Raw genomic sequence first — 22540 nt, forward strand, 5'->3', positions numbered from 1 at the left:
GTACATGAGCTCCCCTGAGCCCTGGTACTGCAGAGAGATTGAAATCAGTTATCCATCCCACCCAGGCTCCAAACCAGTCGTCTTACACTGTGATGTTCTGAACAAGAGTTGGTTTCTGCTCAGAAAAAAAAAAAATGGCCCACAGGCCTTTCTCACAGAGATTTCACTAAGTGGATGAGGAAATTCATTTCTGATCTTCTAGAAATGAGGACATTTGTAAAGGGCCCAGCCTTTCTGCAGCCCCCTAGGCTCAAAGGCCGGCGCCAATGGTGCCAAGGTACAAGGCCACGCCTCCCACTATGCCCTTGTGACCCGTCCCTTTGCCCTCAGCCTCTGGGGGGACCACAGGTCAGCTGTTCCAGAGCCTGAGCTGGGCCTGGCTGTGGGGGCTTCTGGGTGGGCACCTCTGCTTCCACTCTCATCATTTAGAAGTCACTTCCTGCCTCAGCCCACCCAGTCCCAAAGCCAGGAGAGAGTTCATGCTCCCTACCCAGGAGTTCATCCTTCCTTTCAAGCCCTCTTGAGAGAGAAGGCAGAAGGAAAGGGGCAAGCCCTACCCAGGAGGAGCCCCAGGACAAGCTGGGAGGGCCCAGGAGAGGGAAGAAAGCACTGGCCAAAGAGAGGGTGGGGAGACTCCCCTGGCTCCAGGGGCTGGGAGAAGAAAGACGAGGCAGCAATGGGAGAGTAAACCAGGGGAGAGGTGAGGCGACAGGCAGGCCTGGGCAGGGCTCGGAGCAGGATGGAGAGAGGAAGTAAGAAACTGGAGCAGCCCAGTGATGAGGGGGGTGGTGGGTGTAGGGTGACCAAGACGATGAAGAAGCATGGGGCTGCAGGGAGGCCAGCCAGCTGCCACTTCCAGTGTGCCCTGGGGACCTGCTGGGGTGCCCCTGGGCAGGTCTCTTTCCCTCTCTGGCCTGTCTTCCCATCTGGAAAGCAGGAGCTTGGACTAGATGATCTTGAGAGGTCCCCCGTGTGAGGAACCTAAGGGTTCCATGCTTGCCAGCAAGAGGGGAGCGGCTGGGAGCAGACAGGTGAGTGGCACCAGTCCAATGATGGGGAAGGGAGGTAACTGGTCCACAGGCCCTTCTCCCAACCGCACGCTGTCCCTCAGCCCTTTCCTTCTGTGTCCTCTTGGCCTGGTAGAAGCCCTGAGTTGTTGCCTGTAGCCCCTCTGTTCTGCTGTGGGGAGGGAGTCGGGGGCGGGCACAAAGCCTGGGGTACGGGTATCAGGCTCCACGGCAGGAGGTCAGGAGGTCCTGGGTTCCTTCTGTCAGCCTCTTCCAGGGCACAGCCTGGGGGCAAATTGCCTGTTTGCCTGGAAACACCTGGGAGACTCTGGTGCTTCATCTCGTGTGACCCAGAGCCACACTTCTCCCAGGGATGAGATAGGGGAGCTTGTCTACCTTTCCCAGGGTGTGTGTGTTGGGGGGGTGATTCAGTCCTTCCGCTTGCCTCCTTCTTCAAGCTAACTGTGTAATTACACAGCAGTAATAATACCTGGCACTTAGACACTGAGGCCTGTGAATGTACATAGTTTATTTATATAGCGACATAATGGTTCACTTGCTGGCCTGGGGACTGTGGAGACCATGCACAAGGGCTTAGCTGCTGTCTACACCATCTGGGGGACACGTTAACTGCATGGATCAGCAACCCATGAGAGTAAGTGCTCCCAGAAGTAATTGTCCCGACTCTGCAGATCCTGTTCTGGTGCAGCACGGGTAATGAATGAGGAGCCAGCCTTCTTAGATAGAATAGGCTCACGTGTCTCTGTCCCCTCTGGGAGGTGAGGCTGGAGGAGCCAGAGTCTATTCCCAGTCCCTTGAGGACTGAGGGGGCTCATCTAGAAAGTTGCAGTCCCTTTCTAGGTTGAGGGAGACAATTTGAGCCAGGCTGGCAAATTTGAAGAGGCTCCTGGTCACCACCCAAGGAAACAAGAGGCCTTGCCCAATATAGGCATTTATGAGCCTGGAGGCAAAAAATTCTCTTCTCTCTCTTAGCCCTGCCTAGCCTAGCCCTGCCCAGCCCAGCCCTGCCACCCCAAACCTAGCTGCTGTTGGGACCACAGCCCAGCCTCCCTGCTCTGGTCTGGGTGCTGGTTTGCCTGTCAGACTCAGCCCTCTTGGGGATTCCCAAAGGATAGCTTCACAGATGCTAATTTCACAGTGGCCGTGGTGGGTCTCAAGGATCCTGAAGACCCAACGCTGGCCCTGTCCTCTTTCTTCTTCCTATCCCAAATCACCCTTTTCCTTCTCCTTAGAGCCTCTCTTCACAGCTTATGGAAGTCCTCACACTAACCATAAAAACTATGAAAACTTCTAGGCTCTTCTTGACTCTTGGAGCACCCTGGAACTGTGAATACCATAATTCACTCAGAAGCAAGGTCCACAAATTCCAAGTAGATGCGATATCAAGAGAAGGCCAGGAAACCTGAGTTCCCCTTTCAGCCTGACCAGTTTTCTTCCTGGTGGCTCCTGGGAAAGCCAAATTTCCTTTTGGGCCTCAATGTCTGCTTGTCTGTGGAAGGGAAGCCGAAATGCTCTCCAAGGGCCATTCAGAGAAGAGTTCCCATCTCTGGGAACTGCATTCCTTGCCCCTACAGCAGCCTCCCTCCTATCTTCAGAAGGTCAACCATTGGCTGCTGGGAAATTCTACTCTTGTAAGCCCAGCCCATGGGTGTGTATAGGGATCCCCATGGGAACCAGTGCACACCTGCATGGCCTCATGAGCTCTGAGCACCTGCCCTGGCCGTTGGATGCCGTAGAATTCCTTGCGGTCTTCCTAAGACTGCAGACCACAGCACTGACTCACCCTCATCCTCCCAGCACCATGACAATGACAACCATGAGGAGGAAGATGTCAATGATGACTTTAGTAGCCCTCTTGCACCCATCCTCACCCCCGAATCTGTTTCTGACACCCTGTCCCAGTCACACCCAGGCTTCTGGTGAATCTGACTCCCTCTCCTACTGTCTCTGAGGCGGTGGCTTCTGAAAACTGTGGTCAGTGAAGTGCCTACCGCAAGCCTTTGTCTAATTACCTACATTGTTCTGGGTTCTGAATGATGTCCAGCCAAGGGCTTCCTTTATGTCATTTTATACACAGTCTGCTCCCCAAATCAGTCCAACACCACCCACTCAGCCCCTAGTCTCTGGGGTTCACCTTGTGGCCAGTGGCTTCAATAGTTTGGCCGCCTAAGGGGGTCTCCACCAGAGCCTTTGTGTCTCTGCTGCTTTGCATCTGTCTGCTCCCTGGAGTCAGACATTGCTTGCTCAGTACCTGCTCTGTGACAGGCACAGTGCTGGGCACCACAGGACACAAAGGACCTGGCCTTAGGGGTTCGCAGTCTAGAGGGAAGATAACACTTTCACAGATGGACAAAAATCACAGCGTAGGACAGCAGCATGGATAGTCTCCTAAGAGAGGATCAGACAAATTCCTGGAATTTCCTTGGGGAGAGTCAGTGTGACCTGGGGTGGTCAGTCAAGGTGGGCACTTTCGATAAAGGAAGGGGAAGATTCCAATTAGCAGAAAGGATTGGAAGTGGGATGTGAGCAGGGGATAGGAGGATAGATGCTCATGTATAAGGGAAGCCAGGATACTTCACATCCTCCACCCCTACCTGGGCCCTCTGGCCATTTCCCTGTCCCTACCACTTCAGGATCAGGGACCCCGCACATGTGGAGTGGCCTTGAGGCCACCGTGGGCCCGGAACTCCACCCCACTTAGAGCTGCCTTCTTCTAGCTGCCTTCCAGGGATCCACAGAGAAAGATGCCCCCTCCCCAAAACGCACATGTCCACACGCGCACACCTACCCTAAAGACAACAGCTTCATGAGCTTTTCTGTCAAATCCCCTGGGATCCTCCCATGGATTCATCCTCATCTCTCTCCCTCATTCACTCCAATCCATGTATATTACATCTCACAGCCTCACCCCTCCTTGCACAGTCCTCCCATCATTACATAACTCTGTTTGGGATTATTTTTGCCCAGAGGTATGAGTTGCATTTCTGCATATTTAAGCTGTCCTTGATTCATTCCTGCCCGTTTCTTAGTTCTGTTTGCCCAGGTGCCCGCCCCACCCACAGGCTCTGAGGCCCCTGGGAACATGCCCACGTCGGGCTCAGCTTGCTGCTCAGTGGCTGCTCCACTCCGGCCCACGACAGCAGACCCCACGACAGAGCCATCCAGGGCAGCACTCAGGTGGGCGCTAGGCCAGGGTAGGTCCTGGAGCTGTTATACCAGTCACGAAGACTCCAATGCCTTTCATCGCTCTCCCTGCCTCCCTCCCAAAGAGCCTTGGTCCTCGTATCTCCTAATGTTTTCCACCCCCATGGGTAGCACTCCCACTCTCTGGCCCCAGGGCGAGGCCCCAATAACTCAAGGGGAAAGGGACAGTGGGAGGAAAGACAAAATGCTAATTAATGGTTTGTTTCCTATTAGCTTCTCACAAATAGAATGGCTTAATATAATTACTGAAATGGTTACAAGGGGGCTCTTGTTGCACTGTAAAATAATTATCTGACAATCATTTTATTTTTAAGAGCTCATTACCAAATAGACTGGAACTCGCTCTCCAGCCTTTTCTCTCCTGCTGCGGGATGAGGTGATTGGGTGGACAATAGGGTGGGGGGACTTTTTGCTCAAGGTCACCCGTTGAGATGAGGATTCAACCCAGCAGTTTCTAGCTATTGGAACCAGCGGATGCCAGCTGAGCTGCCAAGGCTTGTTGGGCTTGGTGGTGGCCAGGACCTGCCCCCCCCCCCGGTCCTATCCATATGACAGTGACTCCTGCATGCCCCTGATGGCTGGGTCATCAGGGAGGACACTGAGCTGCTCAGGAGAGTCTGCCACCCGAAGTTTGCTCCTCACAGGCAAACTTGCCTTCAGACCTGTATCCTGTGCTTGGGGGCTCTGCTCCAATGCTCCCTGCATGGGGGCTTTGCTCCTCCCACATGCCAGGCTGCACCGATGGATCTGCACATGTCCCTCATAACACTTTGAATGTCGTTATCTGATTGACAGGCAGCAGAATGACATAGCCTAAAAGTTTGTGAAAGGTTATGTGGTGAATTTCAGGTGACTGGCTAGTTAAAATGAAAGACTCGGTAATGTTTGTACTGCAAAGACGTGATGGAAAGACTTTTCTGGAACATGGGACAGCCTGGACAGAGGCACCGAGCAGGAACTGGCAGAATGGGTTCAGAGAATGATGACCATTCCAATGTGGCTGACATCAAAGACACAGATGGGGAGTCAGGAGAGAGAAGGCTGGAAAAGCGGGTGGGGACCAGGCAGCCCAGAGCCCTTGGAGCACATGCCAAGGGAGTGGGAGAACATAGAGGGTTTCTGAGCAAGGAGGTGACCCAACCTCACTGCTCCTTTTAGAGGCTCATCTGGCAGCAATGTGCAGGGCAGAATGGAGCAGGAGGAGTCTGGAGGCAGCAGGATGGATCACAGCAACACTCTTCCACAATGGACTGTGGCCACCTGCTATAGCCTCTCTGGGATGCTTCCTACAAACTGGAGTACCGATCCCATCCAATACATTCTGAATTACAGTCTCGGGGGTGGAGCCAGGCTTGGTATTTGTAGCTATTCTGATGCAGATGGCATATGAAACCCACTTTGAGAAAATTGGCCCTAGAGAATCCAGTCAGCTTGGCATTTAGAGTTTTCTGCAACCTGTCCCCACCATTGATTTTTTTCCTTACAACTATATTTTTTAAAGTTAATTGAGGGCTTTCCCCATTGGCTCAGTGGTAAAGAATATGCTTGCAGGAGACATAGGTTCAAACCCTAGCCTGGGAAGATTCCACATGCTGAGGAGCAACTAAGCCCACACACCACAGCTACTGAGCCTGTGCTCCAGAGCCTGTGAACTGCAACTACCGAGGCCCGCGTGCTCTGGAGCCCAGACACTGTGACTGGATAGGGGCCTGTGCAGCAGTGAAGATACAGCACAGCCAAAAATAAGTAAATAAATAAATAAAAAAAAAAATTGAGACAATTCACATACCATACAAGCGACCCATTTAAAGTACAAATTTCACTGTTTGTGGTGGTGGTGGGGGTTGTATATTCACAGAATTGTGTAACGATCACTACAATTAGTATCAGAGCACTTTCATTACCCCCAAAAGAAACCCTGTATTCTTTAGCACCCCTCTTCCCCATCCTCTGAAGCCCTCTGAAGCCCAGGCAATCACTGATCAACTTTCTATTCTAGACATTTCATATAAATGGAATCATATGACATGTGGTCCTTTGTAACTGGCTTCTTTCACCTAGTATATTGTTTTTCAAGGCTCATACATGTTGTAGCATGTATCAGTACTTCATTCTTTTTTATGACTGAATAATATTCCATTGTATAAATATACTACACTTTTTAACGTATTCATCGATGAAGGAATGATGGTCATTTGGGGGTGTTTCTACTTTCTGGCTATTGTGAATAGTATTTCTATGAACATTTGTGTATATGCTTTTGTGTGAATGTATGTTTTAATTTCTCTTGGGTATATACATGTCTGGGAGTGGGACTGCTGGGACATATGGTAGCTCTGTCTAACCTTTTGAGGAAATACCAGACTGTTTTCCAAAGCATCTTTACCACTGTACATGTTCACCAGCATTTATGAAAATTCTAATTTATCTGACTTTTTGATGTTAGCTATCCTGGTAGGTATGAAGCTGTATCTCACTATGTATTTTTTTTTTTAAGTAGCTTCATTGAGATATAATTCATATATCTTACAACTCACCTATTTATACATTTCAATGGGAACATTACATTATTTCATTGTGGTTTTGATTTGCCTTTCCCTGATGCATAATGATATTGAGCATCTTTTCTGGTGCTTATTGGCCATTTGTTTAACTTCTTTGGAGAAATGTCTATTCAGATTCTGTGCTCATTTTTAATTGGGTCATTTATCTTTTTATAATTGAGTTGTAAGAGTTCTTTATATATTACAGATATGCATCCCTTATCAGATATATGACTTGCAAAAATTTTCTCCTAACAGTGGCTTGTCTTTCACTTTCTTGATGGTGTCTTTGAAGTACAAAGTTGTAATTTTGATGAATTCCAATGTATCTAGTTTTTTCTTTGGTTGCTTGTGCTTTGGGTACCCTTTTTTTTTTTAAAGAAACCATTACTTAATTCAAGGTTACAAAGATTTATGTCTATTTTTTCTTGTAAGAGTTTTGTATTTTTAGCTCTTACATTTTTATCTTTGATCCATGCTAATTTTTGTATATGGTATAAGGTATTCTTTCCAACTGTAGAAGAAAATGGCAACCCACTCTAGTATTCTTGCCTAGTAAATCCCATGGAGAGAGGAGTTTGGTGGGCTACAGTCCACGGGGTCACCAAGAGTTGGACATGACTGAGCAACTGAGCACATACATTCTTTCCCATGTGGATAGCCAGTTGTCCCAGTGCCCTTGTTAGAGAGAATATAATTGCATTTTTCATCATTTCCTCTCAGTGATTCTTATGTGGGCTGCATGCAGTCTGAGAACCACTGAATTAAACGATGCAGAACTAGGCTAGGCAATGGGTGACAGGGTTTAAACTTTGGTGGTCATATTAAGAACTGAGATAAAAGGATGGGTGAGAGATACAGATATGAAGGAAAAGGTGACAGAGTGATTGTAGTGACCCACAAAAAGCTGAAGATGACAATATTATGATTACACCTTTTCTCTGTACTCTTTTACAGCTTGAAACATGTTCCCACAAACCTTGTTTTATTCTGTCCTCTAAGTGAGGTAGAGAGGGCATTACCACCTCCAGAAAACGGGTGAGGAAACAGGGTCCAAGATGGGGTTAGTGAGCAGCCAAGACAAACCCTGAGATTATGAACATCAGTGACTATCATGCTGATGGAAGTGGGGATACAGGGCAAAAGCTACTTGATCTGCTTAGACAGGTTGGATTTAGTCTGCCAGCAGGACATGCCTAGCAGACATCTGAAAACGCAGCGCCAGAGTGGGCTCAAGAGGTTGGCGCTGAACATAGACTTTGAGGAGTCACTGTTGAAAAGTATCGTTAAAGCAATAGGGGCAGGCAAGCCTTTTAGGGAGAAAGTAGACAGAAAAGAGGAAGCCTGAAGCAGGTACTTGTGAGAAGAGACCTATATTTAGAGGCTGGAAAGAAATCACCAATGTAAGAGGCCATGAAGAAACAAAACAGTGGATGGGAAAAGAGGGAGAAGGATTTTTCTGAGAATAAGAGGATAGGAGGGTGGGTCAACCGGTAGCAAACACTGAATAGCTAGAAGGGAAAAAAGAAAACTTACAAAAGGCAAGTTGGGGGAGGGGTGGAGAGGACTGGAGGAAGTGTCACAGATCATTGTTTTGAAGAGTTGGCCAATGAATCACATACTTCAGTGCTTGACAGGACTGTGTTACTGGAAGGAAATGCTTTGTGAATCATTTTGTAAAGCAAATAATCAATCTAACCAACCAGTGTCTGTCGGTCAGCTTATCTATCTCAGAGAATTTTCACATAAAAGTTTTGCTTAAAGTTAGCTATTTTTGCCTGTGGAAGGGATCACAATGTGTTTCTGAAATGATTACCTTTCAGGGGCAGAGAAGACAGGCCAGGTTTCTACAGGATGAGTACAGATTAAGCAAGCAGTTCTGTGTTTTGAACTTGTATTCAAAGTCATGTATGGGGAAGAGAAATGGCAGGCATGGGGCCACTAACCCTCCCTTCCCCAAACCCCCCAATCAACCACATGGCCCTGTGTTACTAAGAGTAAGAAGCACTTGCCAGGACCTGGTCCTTATGTTTAGCTTGCATGCATTAGCTAGCTGCCTGAGAAAATGATCTTCAAGGTTCCCTGAATCTCTGTAACTAAATGATACTCTGGAGAGAGTAGGGACCACAGGAGGTGAAAAGATGAGAGATGCAATGTTAGAGACATCAAGCATCTGGAGAAGGGTACTGGATACTCTCTTGCTCCACGTCTTAGCCCTTATGGATTTAGTTTGTATCAGGGTAGAGGTGGGGGGTGAGTTACATGGCTAAATGTCTGGCTTCGTGATAGTTGGATTCAAATGAGCAGGGCTCTCTGAGCATCTAGTACAAGCAAGCTAAGCATAGTGGGGAAGACAGTGATACTGAAGACAAGCTGGTCTCAGGACTTCACAATTACCACAATAACAGACAAGAGATGTGGTCTCTTGCACATACTTGACGTGCAAATATTTGTGAAAACAAAACTGAATTAAAATAGACAATGAAAGTGAAAGTGAAGTTGCTCAGTCGTGTCCGACTTTTTGCAACCTCATGGACTGTAGCCCACCAGGCTCCTCCATCCATGGAATTCTCCAGGCAAGAGTACTGGAGCGGGTTGCCATTTCCTTCTCCAGGGGATCTTCCCAACCCAGGGATCGAACCTGGGTCTCCCACATTGTAGGCAGATGCTTTACTGTCTGAGCCACCAGGGAAGTCCCAAAATATACAATACAGGGCTCTAAAAGAGAAGCAATGAATGTATACCATAGAATACTTGGTAACCACTTCAATGACAAATATGTTGGCTATGTCAATGTACAAAGATTGTAAATAAAATATAGCAATTGAACAGGGCAGAGACCACATCAGAGACATCTATGCAAGGCTCTCAACCAAAATCAGAGAGACTACAGAGGGCAGTAAGGATTTACCTGTCTAGTGTTCTATAAGTTTTCTTCCTATAAACTGTCTTCGGTTCATAATAAAAATGAGTGGTCTGGAAAACAAGTGCTATAGAACTGTGGAGGATGGAGTGGTCATGGAAGAATGAGACTACAGCTGGGCTTGATGGATGGGTAAAGTTCTCCCAAGTCAAAAAGTGTAGGGAACATTCCAAACAAGAAGAATAACATATGCAAGGGTTCAGAGGCAGGAACGTGCAGACTGTAACAGGGCATAGTGAGCAAACCAGCTTAGCTTGGAAAAGCAGATGTAGACCCCAGTGTTGAAAGCTTACATGCCAACCTAAGGTGTCTGGATTCTATTTTATAGGCTGATGAGAGTTCCTGAGGGTATTGGACACTAATTCTCAATCTTCATATTTGTGAGGATTAAATGACTTAATCTAGGTAAACTCCTTATATCAGAGCTAAATGCTTGTTTATTATTATTATTACTATTTTTGTGGTTTGTCTTCCAAGCAAACTGTAAGTCTCTTGAGGGCAGGGATTCTATCTTCCACAGCAGGAGGGAGGTGGGGGGGGAAGGGTGATGAGCTAACCCAGGCTCATAGGGTCAGAGAAGGTTTCCCAGCATAAAACATGGCTTCTCTGGGACCTTGAAGACATTAATCGGGTATGAAGGAAGGTATACCTGGAGTGGAGATTGAAGGGAAAGAAAGGAGATTGTGGATGTGGAAACAGCATATAGGAAACTCCAAAGGAGAGAAAGTACATGAAACTAAAAAAAGTTTAGCTACCATCCTCTGAGAAGGTTTCTGCTTTAAAAGCAAATGACAAAGAAGTTATAGCTTAGTTGTAGGATTCAAGGTTAATATACAAAAGTCAGTCACTTTCTTACGTACCACCAATGAATAAGTGGAATTTGGAATTAAAAATGCATTACCATTTACATAAGCATCCCCCTTAAATGAAACACATACATATAAATCTAACAAAATGTGTACAAAATGTATAAAACTCTGATGAAAGGTATCAAAGAAGAACTAAGTAAATGGAGAGAGACTCCATGTTCATGGTTAGGAAGGACTCAATGTTGTCAGGATTCTTCCCAACTTGATCTACATGTTTAACACAATCCAATCAGAATTCTAGCAACTTATTTTGTGGATACTGATAAACTGATTCTAAAGTTTATACGGAAAGACAAAAGACCCAGAATAGCCAATTCAACATTGAAACAAAAGAACAAAGTTAGAGGATCAAGATTACTCAACTTCAAGATTTATTGTAAAGCTACAGTAATCAAGACAGTGTGGTATTGCAAAAGAACAGACAAACAGATCAATGAAAGAGAGCCCACATAAACATTGTCAACTGGTCTGAAAAAAAGAACAAAGACAATACAATGGAGCAGAGATGGTTTTCTCAATTAATGGTGCTGGAAAAACAACATCCACATGCAAAAAAATCAATTACATCTTTCACAACAATTAACTCAAAATAAATTAGAGATCTAAATGTAAAACGCAAAACTATAGAATTCCTAGAAGATAATGTAGGAGAAAATCCAGACAACCTTGGGTTTGGCAATGACTTTCAAGATACATACCAAAGGCACAAGCCTTGAAATAAATAACTGATAAACTGGACTTCCATTAAAATTGAAAATCTCTGAATGTTCCCACCACAAAAAAGAAATGATAATTATGTGATGTGATAGAGGTGTGAGCTAAAACTATGGTGGTAATTATATCATAAATGTGCCAAAGCAACACTGCTGAATTTCTTAAACTTACACAATCTTGTATGTCAATTATATCTTAATTTAAAAAACAACAACTAAAAACTTTTGCTCTGTGAAAGACAATGTCAAGAGAATGAGAAGACAAGCCACAGACTGGGAGAAAATATTTGCGAAAGACACAGCTGGTAAAGTACTATCATCCAAAATAAACACAGAACTATTAAAACTCAACAATTTGAAAACAATCACCTTGATTTAAAAGTAGGCAAAAGACATGAACAGATACTTTACCCAACAAGTTATACAGATGGCAAGCAAGTATGTGAAAAGATATTCAACATCATATGTCATTGCTGCTGCTACTGCTGCTGCTAAGTCACTTCAGTCGTGTCTGACTCTGTGCGACCCCATAGACGGCAGCCCACCAGGCTCCCCCGTCCCTGGGATTCTCCAGGCAAGAACACTGGAGTGGGTTGCCATTTCCTTCTCCAATGCATGAAAGTGAAAAGTGAAAGTGAAGTCGCTCAGTCGTGTCTGACTCCTCGCGACCCCATGGACTACAGCCTACCAGGCTCCTCCCTCCATGGGATTTTCCAGGCAAGAGTACTGGAGTGGGTTGCCATTGCCTTCTCCAGTCATATGTCATTAAGGAATTGCAAATTAAAACAATGAGATACCACTCCACACCTGTGGCCAAAATGGCCAAAGTCTAGAACCTGACAATGCCAAATGCTGGTAAGGATATGGAGCAACAGGAACTCTCTTATTCATTGCTGATGGAAATGTAAAGTGGTACAGCCACTTTGGAAGACAGTTCGGCAGTTTCTTATAAAATGAAGCATACTCTTACCATATGACCCAGAAATTATGTTCCTTAGCCAAGTAAACTGAATACCTATGTCCACAAAAAAGTCCGCACAGGGATATTTATAGCAGCTTTACTCATAATAGCCAAAACTTGGAAGAAACCAAGAAGTCCTTCAGTAGATGAATGGATAAATAAACCGTGGTACATCCAGATAATGGAATATTATTAGGTGTTAATAGAAATGACCTAGCAAACCATGAAAAAACATGGAGGAACCTTAAATTCATTATTACTAAGTGAAAGAAGTCAATCTGAAAAGGCTACTTACTGTATGATTCCAACTATATGATGTTCTGAAAAGCCAAAACTACAGAGACAGTACAAAAGATCAGTGGTCATCAGGGGATATGGGGAAGCAAGGGATGAATAGGCAGACTACATAGGATTTGGGGGCAGAGAAACTACTCTTTATGATGCCTCAATGAGGGATACATGTCATTACACACTTGTCAAAACCTGCAAAATGCACAATAATAATGAAACCTTATGTAAACTATAGACTTTGGGTGACAGTAGTGTGTCAGTGTAGGCTCACTGATTGCAACAAGTAGACTGTCGTGGTGGGACATGTCTGTCAATAGTGAGGGAGGCTGTGGATGTGTGGATGAGGGTATAAGGGAACTCTATACTTTCTGCTTATTTTGCTGTGCACCTAAAACTGCTCTAAAAAAATAAAATTATTAACAACAACAAAGCAAAGACAATTATGAAACAATTTGTGCCACATGATCCCCCAGTAAAATGAATCTTGTGTTCTTCAGAGGTCTCCTAGGTGTGTCTGTGGTAAACAGCCATGAAATAAAAACAGCACAGGGAATAGAGTGTGGAAGTGAGCTCCCAGGACTTGCTAAGAAACCTTGGTCCCTGTCCTGCCTAGTGACTAGTTAGCTCTGTGGCCTCAGATAGATCTCAGGCTTTCCCTCTCTCTGGGGTCCAGTCTCCTCCTCTCTAACAAAGAGTTTAGGTGGACTACACCCTCAGTGAGGTCTCTTCCAGCTCTAGTGTCCTGTGTCTGTGCCAAAGAACTTGGGAGCTCTGGTTCTCTGGTTCTTAACTAAAGAAAAAACTCTTAGGAATCAACCTCCAAGGGCTCAGCCAAACCCAGAGCCCCAGTTGTAATTCATCAACTCTGAGGGTTGATGGGATCCATTTGGCCTCCCAGGGACAGCCACGCGTGGGACCTCTAAACTCCCTGAAAGGGGACAGCAGCTCAGATATGTGAGCTCTAAACAAACAAGTGGTTCCCAGGCCTCTATGACCAAGTCTCTCTGTGCTCCAGCAGGAGTCCTGTTGATCATTTCCCTCTCATGCAGGCTGCCCACAGGGCTCGCCAAAAAGACGGGCACCGAGAGGTCCAGGGAGCATATCTTGGGTCCAGTACTCCCAACTTCAGGATGGCCAGGGGAAGCAGAGAAGAGAAAGATGGTGAGCACCCCGGGTCTGGTCCAGCCCTGCTCAGGATCACTGGGATGGATGGGTGAGCCTTGTCCCATCTCTGCTGCCACCTCCCAAAGCTCTGCAGGTTAGGCACTGAAAGCATCTTTGAGGGGCCTCTCATCTTGGATGGGGGAATGGCCCTGGCTGCCTGGGCTCCAGCATCCCCATCGCTGTGGATCTCCATGTCTCCTGATCGCCCTGGTGCTAAATCAGTTAGGTTTTGACAAGAATACATCTTTTTGGTTTGCAAGACAATATCAAAAGTGCAGAATTTCTGGTAAACGAGAAAAAGAAAAAAACTCTGAATATTTTTTCTTGAGGGCGATGAATTATGCCTTCCTTGTTGTGTCCTACAGAAGGAATTACTCAACCATCTTGTTCTGTTTTAATTAACCCAGCTAATAACTTCCCTGCTGGATTCCCTTGTTCATAACTTCTTGGTTTCACATAATAACGTGTTTGTTTCTTCCTTTGTGTTCTAATGAAATGATAATAACCTTCCCTGGCATTCATTTCATCCTTAATATCCGGAGATTTCATTAATATAAACCCTCTTTCCATCTGCTCCTGCTCCCTTTTAAAGGAAATATTTCTGTGTTCTCTTTACTTGTCTTCTTTGGGGAGGCTCAGCTAATCTCCTCTTTCCTCCAGAAAGAATCTTTCCGTAAGTCTTCCCTGGGCCGATGGGGCTTGGCACAGACTCCATCGGCCACCTCCCTTTCCAGGGCCTCACTGATGTCTCTTCACTGCTGCTTCTGGGACAGAGACAGTGGCTCACTTGGAGTCAGTGCTTGGAGGAAGGCAACGGCACTGAGTTGCTAACACCTTTGGGGGCAGGGTGGAGGTAAAAGAGTAAAAATGACCTGAGAAGAGGCGGTGACCACTGCCCCAGGGCTTGCCTAAATCTTGGGTCCCTGGTAGTAGGAGATGTCAGGACTAGGAGCAGCCCATATGGAGGACACAGGGAGGCAAGAAACAAGAGGAGAGCCCAAGGTCAAGGAAGGTGTGAGGTTGACCAAGGTATCGGGATAAGGTAGGGATGGCACAATCTGTTGGTTCATCATCAATGACTTCCACTGTCTGATTGTCCATCTCCTTTCTTGTTTTCTTGCTCAGGAGCTAAATCCTTACTACAAACTAGTGTTAAGGTAGAAAAATCCTTATAGAGGGAAAGTCCTGCGTTTGTGATGCCACACTGAAGAACCTACTGAGTGACCAGCTGCACTGCCCAGACTCGGCTCTTCTTTGTATGAGGGCTTCCCCCGCTGCTGTCACTGTGCTGGGCCGGGGGGAACCCCTCTCTGTCCTCAAGAGTTTCTATGCTGGTGGGAAACTGAGTTGAAGCTCCCCAAAGCACTAGCAATTCCAGGTCCTGGGGGCTGGGCATGGGGCCTGTGCCCACCCTGAAGTTTACTGGAAGGGAAACCTGCAGCCAAGCGGCCGCTCAGGGCCTCCTCTCGTTCTTGGTGACTTTTTCTTGACTGCTGCTCCAATACATACTAGCCGCCTCTCCAGAGGTCCTCCTATTCTGTAGGTCATTTGGACCCCTGGAGTGGGGGGTACCACTGGGAGTTGAGGCCCGTGAGCCAACCCATGAGGGGAAAGGCCCAGGCCCTGCAGCTAATCCAAACCATGGAGACAGTGCCCTGGCAGAGACTGCGGGCAGACGCCTGCACTAAAGCTCCCAAGGCCTGGAGAGGGCTCTGCGGTGGCCAAGAGCTTGAGGGATGAGGAAGGGCACGGTCCTGGTACCATCTTTCCTCAGCTGTCTGGCCCCCACAGCCCAGCAGGCCCCACCACTGCACCCACTCCACGGGGTCCTCTAAGCAGCCACCCATGGATACAGGAGGCTGCACCCACCTGCTGGCAGGGCCCATCCTTGCTGCCCCAGGCACCTTCACCTCATTTCCTTCCACCTCAGCCCCTGTCACACACACCCAGCAGGCGCAGCAAATGTGACATTGTGGCCCCTGAGTCATCCCATCACCCCTAACATGGCAGTAGGGGGTGGGGACAGTCAGAGTTTTCTTCTAACTGAAGAGTTTAGAGAAGAACCTCGACCATCCACAACAGAGTGACTTCTCTGGGTCCCAGGTGACAATGTGCCATGTCACACATGCTCTGGCTGCCCTGCTGGGATCAGTATGCACTGGTGTGGGCATGTTGGCTTTCTGCATTTAACAGTTGTCTCTGCTCAGATGGTAAAGAATCTGCCTGCAACACAGGAGGCCCAGGTTTGATCTCTGGGTCAGGAAGATTCCCTGGAGAGGGGCATGGCTATCCACTCCAGGATTCTGGCCTGGGAAATCCCATGGACAGAGGAGCCTGGCGGGCTACAGGGTCACAGAAGAGTCAGGCACAACTGAGAGACTATTTTCCTGCACTTTCTGAGCTGGGCATAGGTGCCCACCAGGGATGACACTACAGAGGCAGCACTAGAGCATGAGTCTTCTGCAGGGAGCAGCACGCACACAACAGGTGTGGTCATGCTGAGTCACATATGATTGTACAAGCCTGGCTCTCAGTGGGCTTCCAAAGTAGCTTCCCCTGTCTGATTTCCTCCTGCTTCCCAGACCTCAGATTGGCTGTGATGAGTGATGGTACTGGGCTTTCGGCCTTAGCAGCCTGCCCCCCCTGCCTGTGCAGTCTGTCCAGAGGACAGGGCCATGGCTTCCATCAAGTGTACCACTGAGCAGGAATGAGCATGGCTCCTGTGCAAAGGTATGTCTAGGGAGGCAAACCATCTAACTGTGCCTTCTTCCTTACTGCATTAGCCTAGAAGTGGTCAGCCTCCAGGTTCTGGGCTCAGGCAAGGCTGCCTCCAGCCCAAAGGTGATAAGTGAATGCTCAGTAAGCCCCTCCAGGGATGGAACTCCCTCTACATCTTTCTTGGGAGGTCTGATCAAAGTGGAAGCAGTGGGCCCCATCCATGACATCACATGAGCTCACCTGCCAAGCACGTTCCACCCAGAACTTTCTCCAGGCAGTTGGACACAGCATCCTCTGTGACCGTGGAGGGAAGAAAAGCTTCCTGGCTCCTGAGGTGATGGAGCTCAGGATCCAAGCTGGCCCCCTCTACCACGACTCCATGTTAGGATATCCCCAACCTTTGTGTCTTGCACAGAGTCAAGATTCTCATACAGCCCTGTTCTAAGAAGCCAAGGAGAGCCTAATAAAAAGAAGTGGTACCTGGCAAGGGTCACAGCCTATCCAGGAGACCATACTGGGAGAGTTTGCAAGTGAGGTTAATGGCCTCTCCTCCTGTTCCCTCCCTGCCCTGGTTATTCTTGGTTCACTCTGGGGCCATGTGCTTCACCCCTGCCCTGTTGTCCCATCCTATTTGGAGCCTTCACTGCAGGGAGTTCCAGGTAGCTACTCTCCCCCTCCCTCCCCTCATCCCACTTTTACTCTCCCTTCTGTACCTGAAGCCCTCAAGATTCCTGCTTAGAGGCTGTGGGATTGTTCCTTAAAGAGTACAGCAGACAGAAAAATAAAAGTTATAGAAAAGAAATATGGCAAAACCTACAGGACAAGCTTTGAATATTCTCTGGCCTCACTCTCCCCTTATCTCACATCCAAAGAAAACTATCCCTAGAATTACTACACTCACCTTTGAAGGGATGGACACCAGCTCACAGCTCTGTCTACCCTCTCTGTGGGAGGTCAAGAAGTGGTCTTCACAAAGATGGGGTGTTATGTCCCTACTCTGCCCCTTGCCCTAGGAATAGCCATCTCAGTCCTCATATTGTCACCCCACTGCATGTTCTGTAGAATCCACCACTGGCCAAAGGCAAGAGACAAAGAGGAACTCCCTGGCCATTACTCAGCCTCCAATATTCCTGTGACTGGAGCAGGCATCATGACAAAACAGGGCAGATAACAAGATGCGCATGAATGTCTGGGCCCTGAGTCCCATCACCAGCATGAGTTATGGGACTTGCCCAGTTCATACCAATGTAGCCAGCTGTCTTGACAGCTTCCCGGGATATCCACTTTTTGCAACAATGAACACTGTGGGTCATCTCCTTCCTAAAAGTCTCCCCTTCTTCCTTTCCCAGGGCTCCTCTCTCTCCTGGTTCTCCCAGGTCTCTGAAGGCTGTTTCTCTCTCTCCTTCAATGATAAGCCATTCTTTTTTCTCTCAGTTCATGTGAGTACTTCTCAGGATTCTGTCCTTGACTCACTCATCTATTCATTTATTTCTCTCTTCCACAAAGATATGAGAGCTGCTCTGGGCCAGGTATCAGGCTGGGCATTGGCTATTTACTTCTCACTCGCCTCCCAAGGACTTCCACAACCCTCACAGCAATAGCCGTGGCTTCTCAGAGGACAACCCAAGTGTGTTTTCAATGCTGGCTCTTCTGATGGTCAATCCTGTGTTTTTAACTTCAGCTAAGTACTGGAAGATGAAGTCCAGACACTGCAAATGGGACTTAATATCTCCTCCCTCAGCCTGCTCCTCCTTTGTCTGACTCAGACTTCTATTACCTGACTCAAAGTTTTCTTGGCTACTGGCGCTGACCTCCGGGAGTTGTCTCTAACTCGCATCCAGTCACTGGCTATGTCTGGCTAATTCTGCCAGCACAATGTTTGTCTAACCCTTCTGCCCCTTCCTCTCTACCCTTTCTCATCACTACCACCACAGTCAAGCCTTTCACAGTCCCTCAGCCTCTCTTCTTCATCCTGACTCTTCAGTCCACTCTCCCCCTCCAAAAAAGTCCCACATTAAGTTGTTGGATGAATCCTTCCAAATAGCTTTTATCTTGTCACTCCTCTGTTCAAAGGTCTTTGAGTTCTCCATCAGCTCTTAGTAGTGTCCAAATCCTCCATCTATATTGTGTCTTTTCTCGTTGCTCTGGTCACCTGCTTCTTAAACACACCCTGCTCCTTCCCAAGAATGCTTACTTGGGCTCCTTGACTCTTTATGCCAACTCTTATTTCTAAATCCACCCATCCCTAAAGAACCGGATCAGATATTGCTTCTCTTCAATGAAACATGCCATGCCTTCTACCACAGTGATTCCTGTAGCCTCACTGGCCTCACTTGACCATCATCTTCAGCGCACAGGGACATTTTCTCCTTCTTCACTGCCATCCCAGCCCCTAACACAGTGCATGTTCCTAGTGCTTGTCAGATGAATGAAAATTTAATTCTTGCTTCCTGGGGAAGGCAGGAGAATAAATGGAGATCAGGTTGGGCTAGGAGTTCGTCAGAAGGAAGGTATGAATTATGGTCACATCTTCCAGTAGGTCTGCCAAGCAGAGAAGCCACACTTCCATCTGTTCAGTTCAGTTCAGTCGCTCAGTCGTGTCCGACTCTCTGCGACCCCATGAATTGCAGCACGCCAGGCCTCTCTGTCCATCACCAACTCCCGGAGTCTACCCAAACCCATGTTCATCGAGTCGGTGATGCCATCCAACCATCTCATCCTCTGTTGTCCCCTTCTCCTCCCGCCCCCAATCCTACCCAGCATTAGGGTCTTTTCCAATGAGTCAACCCTTCGCATGAGGTGGCCAAAGTATTGGAGCTTCAGCTTCAACATCAGACCTTCCAATGAACACCCAGGATTGATCTCTTTTAGGATGGATTGATTGGATCTCCTTGCAGTCCAAGAAACTCTCAAGAGTCTTCTCCAACACCACAGTTCAAAAGCATCAATTCTGCGGCGCTCAGCTTTCTTCACCGTCCAACTCTCACATCCATCTGAGTACTTCCATCTGAGTACCAAGGAAATGGCACCCCTGGGAGGCTACTTGTAGATTTTTCTTGAAATACTTTTAACTGCAGGATTGCTTCTCCTCTTTACCAAAACATTAGATACTATAACTTCTCAAGGACCCCTCCAGCTCTCAGACTCCTCCTTCTGATAGGGCTTGGCAGCTCATAAGTCCCTCATACAACAACCCTCCCTCCCATTAGCTGCTGGGTAATTCTGTTAGTGAAAGAATTGCCTCCATATTCCAGTCAGTTATGATTCTACCTTGAGGACAAAGGCAAAAACCCACCAACAGGGACACACTCGTTTGTTTGAATACATGATGGCACTCAGTATGAGCCATTTCAACATAGTTCTTAACCCAAGACATCCCCTTCAGCTTCAGAGAGGGTTTCTGTACTGACACGTTAACATGGTTATTTGTGGGACAAACCAGGATTAGAGTATTCTCTCATAGCATCCTCCCCTTCTTTCCAAAAATTTTCCCACTCCAAGTCAGAACTGAATTTATTCCCTCTCAGACCTAATCAAAGAACCAGCTTAAAGCAAAATTGGATTCCTTCTATAAATCCACTGTTTCATGCCTTCCCTGGGGAAAGGGAAGTAAATGAATCAAAAAAAGTTTTCACTTCCAGTTTGTGGATCCTGGGGTAAACCAAAGGACTTGACTTGGCAGTGCAGAGGTGACCATGTCTATAAGGCACTGAAAGCAAGATGTTTCGTAAAGAATACTTGCAAAGAGATGGCTTATGTTTGATTTGTTTTTGCCATGTGTAGGGTATGTTTGAAAAAGGTTTCAACAAAGAGAACCAAACCCCTCCAGGTCTCAGAGACAGAAAAGGAGCAAGAGTTAAGTTCAAACTTTTACAGGTTCCCTTTGGTTTGTGTTTCTTCTCCTGGCAGGAGATCTGCTTTCCATCTCTACAGAACACACTCCTGCTTCTGATGATGAAGTGCATGCCTCACTGGCTTCCATATACTCACTGTCTGCTGCTGGCCTTGCTCAGGGCCCCACCTGGCAAAGATGGCTAGAGTAAACCCATTAGGGGACAACAAAGGCCATGTGGGCTACCAAGTAGAGATTCCGGGAGTGGCAGCCCATGGGTGGATCCTGATAAAATGGGTAGCCTATGCTACAGCAGACAAGCAGGCCATGGGCTTCTACCTACAGTGACAAGAGGTTTACAGAGAACGATGAGCCACCAGATACCATCCAAAGAACAAACAGATTTATCTGGGTCTATTTCATATGGTGACAGTTGGACTAGTGGCCAGCAAAAAGCAAGAGATTACAAGTTCGACTAGAATAAAAAAGCTGAGGGTAAATGGCCTTTGAGTCAGATGGACCTAAGTTTAAATGCCAGTCTAGTGATTCAGTCTCATTAGCTGATACCTTTGGATTCACCATCTAACCTTGCTGAGCCTTGTTTCCTCATAGGTAAAATGAGGAAAATAAAACCTACCCTTATAAGGCTGTTGTAAAGATGAGATGAAATGATAATATAAAATGCCCAGGATAAGACTTGACATGCAGAAGGAACTCAATTTGCTGATATTATAGAGGAGAGAAAGATAATCCTAATCCTGAAGGAGTTTTTAATCTAGTTAGTAACACAAATTATATGAATATTAGCAAACAAACAGGATATGATCAAGCATTAGATTGTGGGGTATAACTATGTAATGTTATATATGTTAATGTAGCTGCTCAGAAATTAATAAGATCTCTGAGGGTCACAGTCAACAGGGAAGTCAATCTGGAGAAGGAGGGATGAGAGTAGGTCCTTAAGAACAGGGTATGAAGGAAAGGAGTAGAGAAGTGGCCTTCCCCTACTCCCATGCCATAGGGGAAATACTGGAGCCAAGTTTAAAGAATGAAGTCCAATGGGTCAAGTATGAGTAAGTCATTTTGAAGATTGACAAGGTAGGGGAAGACAATGTTTGTGGCCTTGTGTCAGGTGCTGGGAGTACAATGATGAATGATGATTCTTGTGCATGAAACAAGCCATGTAATAGGTGCTATGATAGCTTTCATAAATTTCTGGTGGAATGTAAATTGTTGTTGTTGCTTGATTGCTAAGTCATGTCTGACTCTTGTGACCCCATGGATTCTAGCCCACCAGGCTCTTCTGTCCCTGGGATTTTTCCAGGCAAGAATACTGGAGTAGGTTGTCATTCCCTTCTCCAGGGGATCTTCCTGACCCAGGGATCAAACCCAGGCCTCCTGTATTGTAGGCATTGGCAAAGCAGATTCTTTACTGCTGTGCCACCAGGGAAGCAACCTATATAGAGGGACATTTGGTTAAACAAAAATTTAAATACACATAACCTTTGAGGAGGGCTTTCCACGTAGCGCTAGTGGTAAAGAACCTTCTTGCCAATGCAGGAGACATAGGAGATGTGGGTTCGATCCCTGGGTCAGGAAGATACTCTGGAAGAGGGCATGGCAACTCACTCCAGTATTCTTGCCTGGAGAATCCCATGGACAAAGCAGCTTGGTGGGCTACAGTCCATAGGGTCACAAAGAGTTGGACATGACTGAAGCAACTTACAACACACACTCAAACTTTGATGAAGCAATTTTCATTTGTAGGAATTAATAATATTTTAACAGCAAAACACTGGAAATAACTATCCACTAGAACAAAACCAAAATAATCCTAACTAACATTCATGGAACACTCCAGTGAATAACAACAGATCACATGCTAGGCCACAAAACAAGTCTAAATAAATTTAATAAGATTGAAATTATATCAAGCATCTTTTCTGACCACAACAGTAGGAGACTAGAAATCAATTATAAGGAAAAAATCCCTGAGGTAAAAGAAAGCAAATCAGTGATTACCAGGGGCATGAGGAAACTTTTTGAGGTAATGGAAATATTCTATGAGAATGTCAGTGTTTTACATGGCTATATACATTTGTCACAACACACAGACTTGTACCCTTAAAATTACGAATTTTATTAGTATGTAAATTCTGTAGTTTATTAGTATGTAAATTCTATCCCAAGTTTTAAAAAAGCATGAGGCAACTCTACCTAATACATATGGAATAAACTCTAAAGTTTCCACTTCAATGAAGGTGGGGGAAAAAAAACAAAACAAAACTAGGTGC

The 22540-nt window shown here is 46.5% G+C and overlaps 1 protein-coding gene and 1 long non-coding RNA gene across 3 annotated transcripts in view; one reads left to right on the top strand and one right to left on the bottom strand.

The window, feature by feature from the left end:
• Window positions 1–22540, bottom strand: part of NRG2 (neuregulin 2) — a 191155-nt gene that overhangs the window by 66889 nt on the left and 101726 nt on the right. The window lies entirely within an intron of this gene.
• On the top strand, window positions 362–20746 carry LOC145508934 (uncharacterized). The gene is made up of 4 exons (XR_014055699.1): window positions 362–752; window positions 938–1031; window positions 13582–13693; window positions 20324–20746. It is a non-coding gene; the product is annotated as an uncharacterized LOC145508934 (long non-coding RNA).

The sequence above is a fragment of the Giraffa tippelskirchi genome, chromosome 6 (genome assembly GCF_054371585.1).
Source record: "Giraffa tippelskirchi isolate mGirTip1 chromosome 6, T2T-mGirTip1v1.2.pri, whole genome shotgun sequence".
NCBI classification, from domain to species: domain Eukaryota; kingdom Metazoa; phylum Chordata; class Mammalia; order Artiodactyla; family Giraffidae; genus Giraffa; species Giraffa tippelskirchi.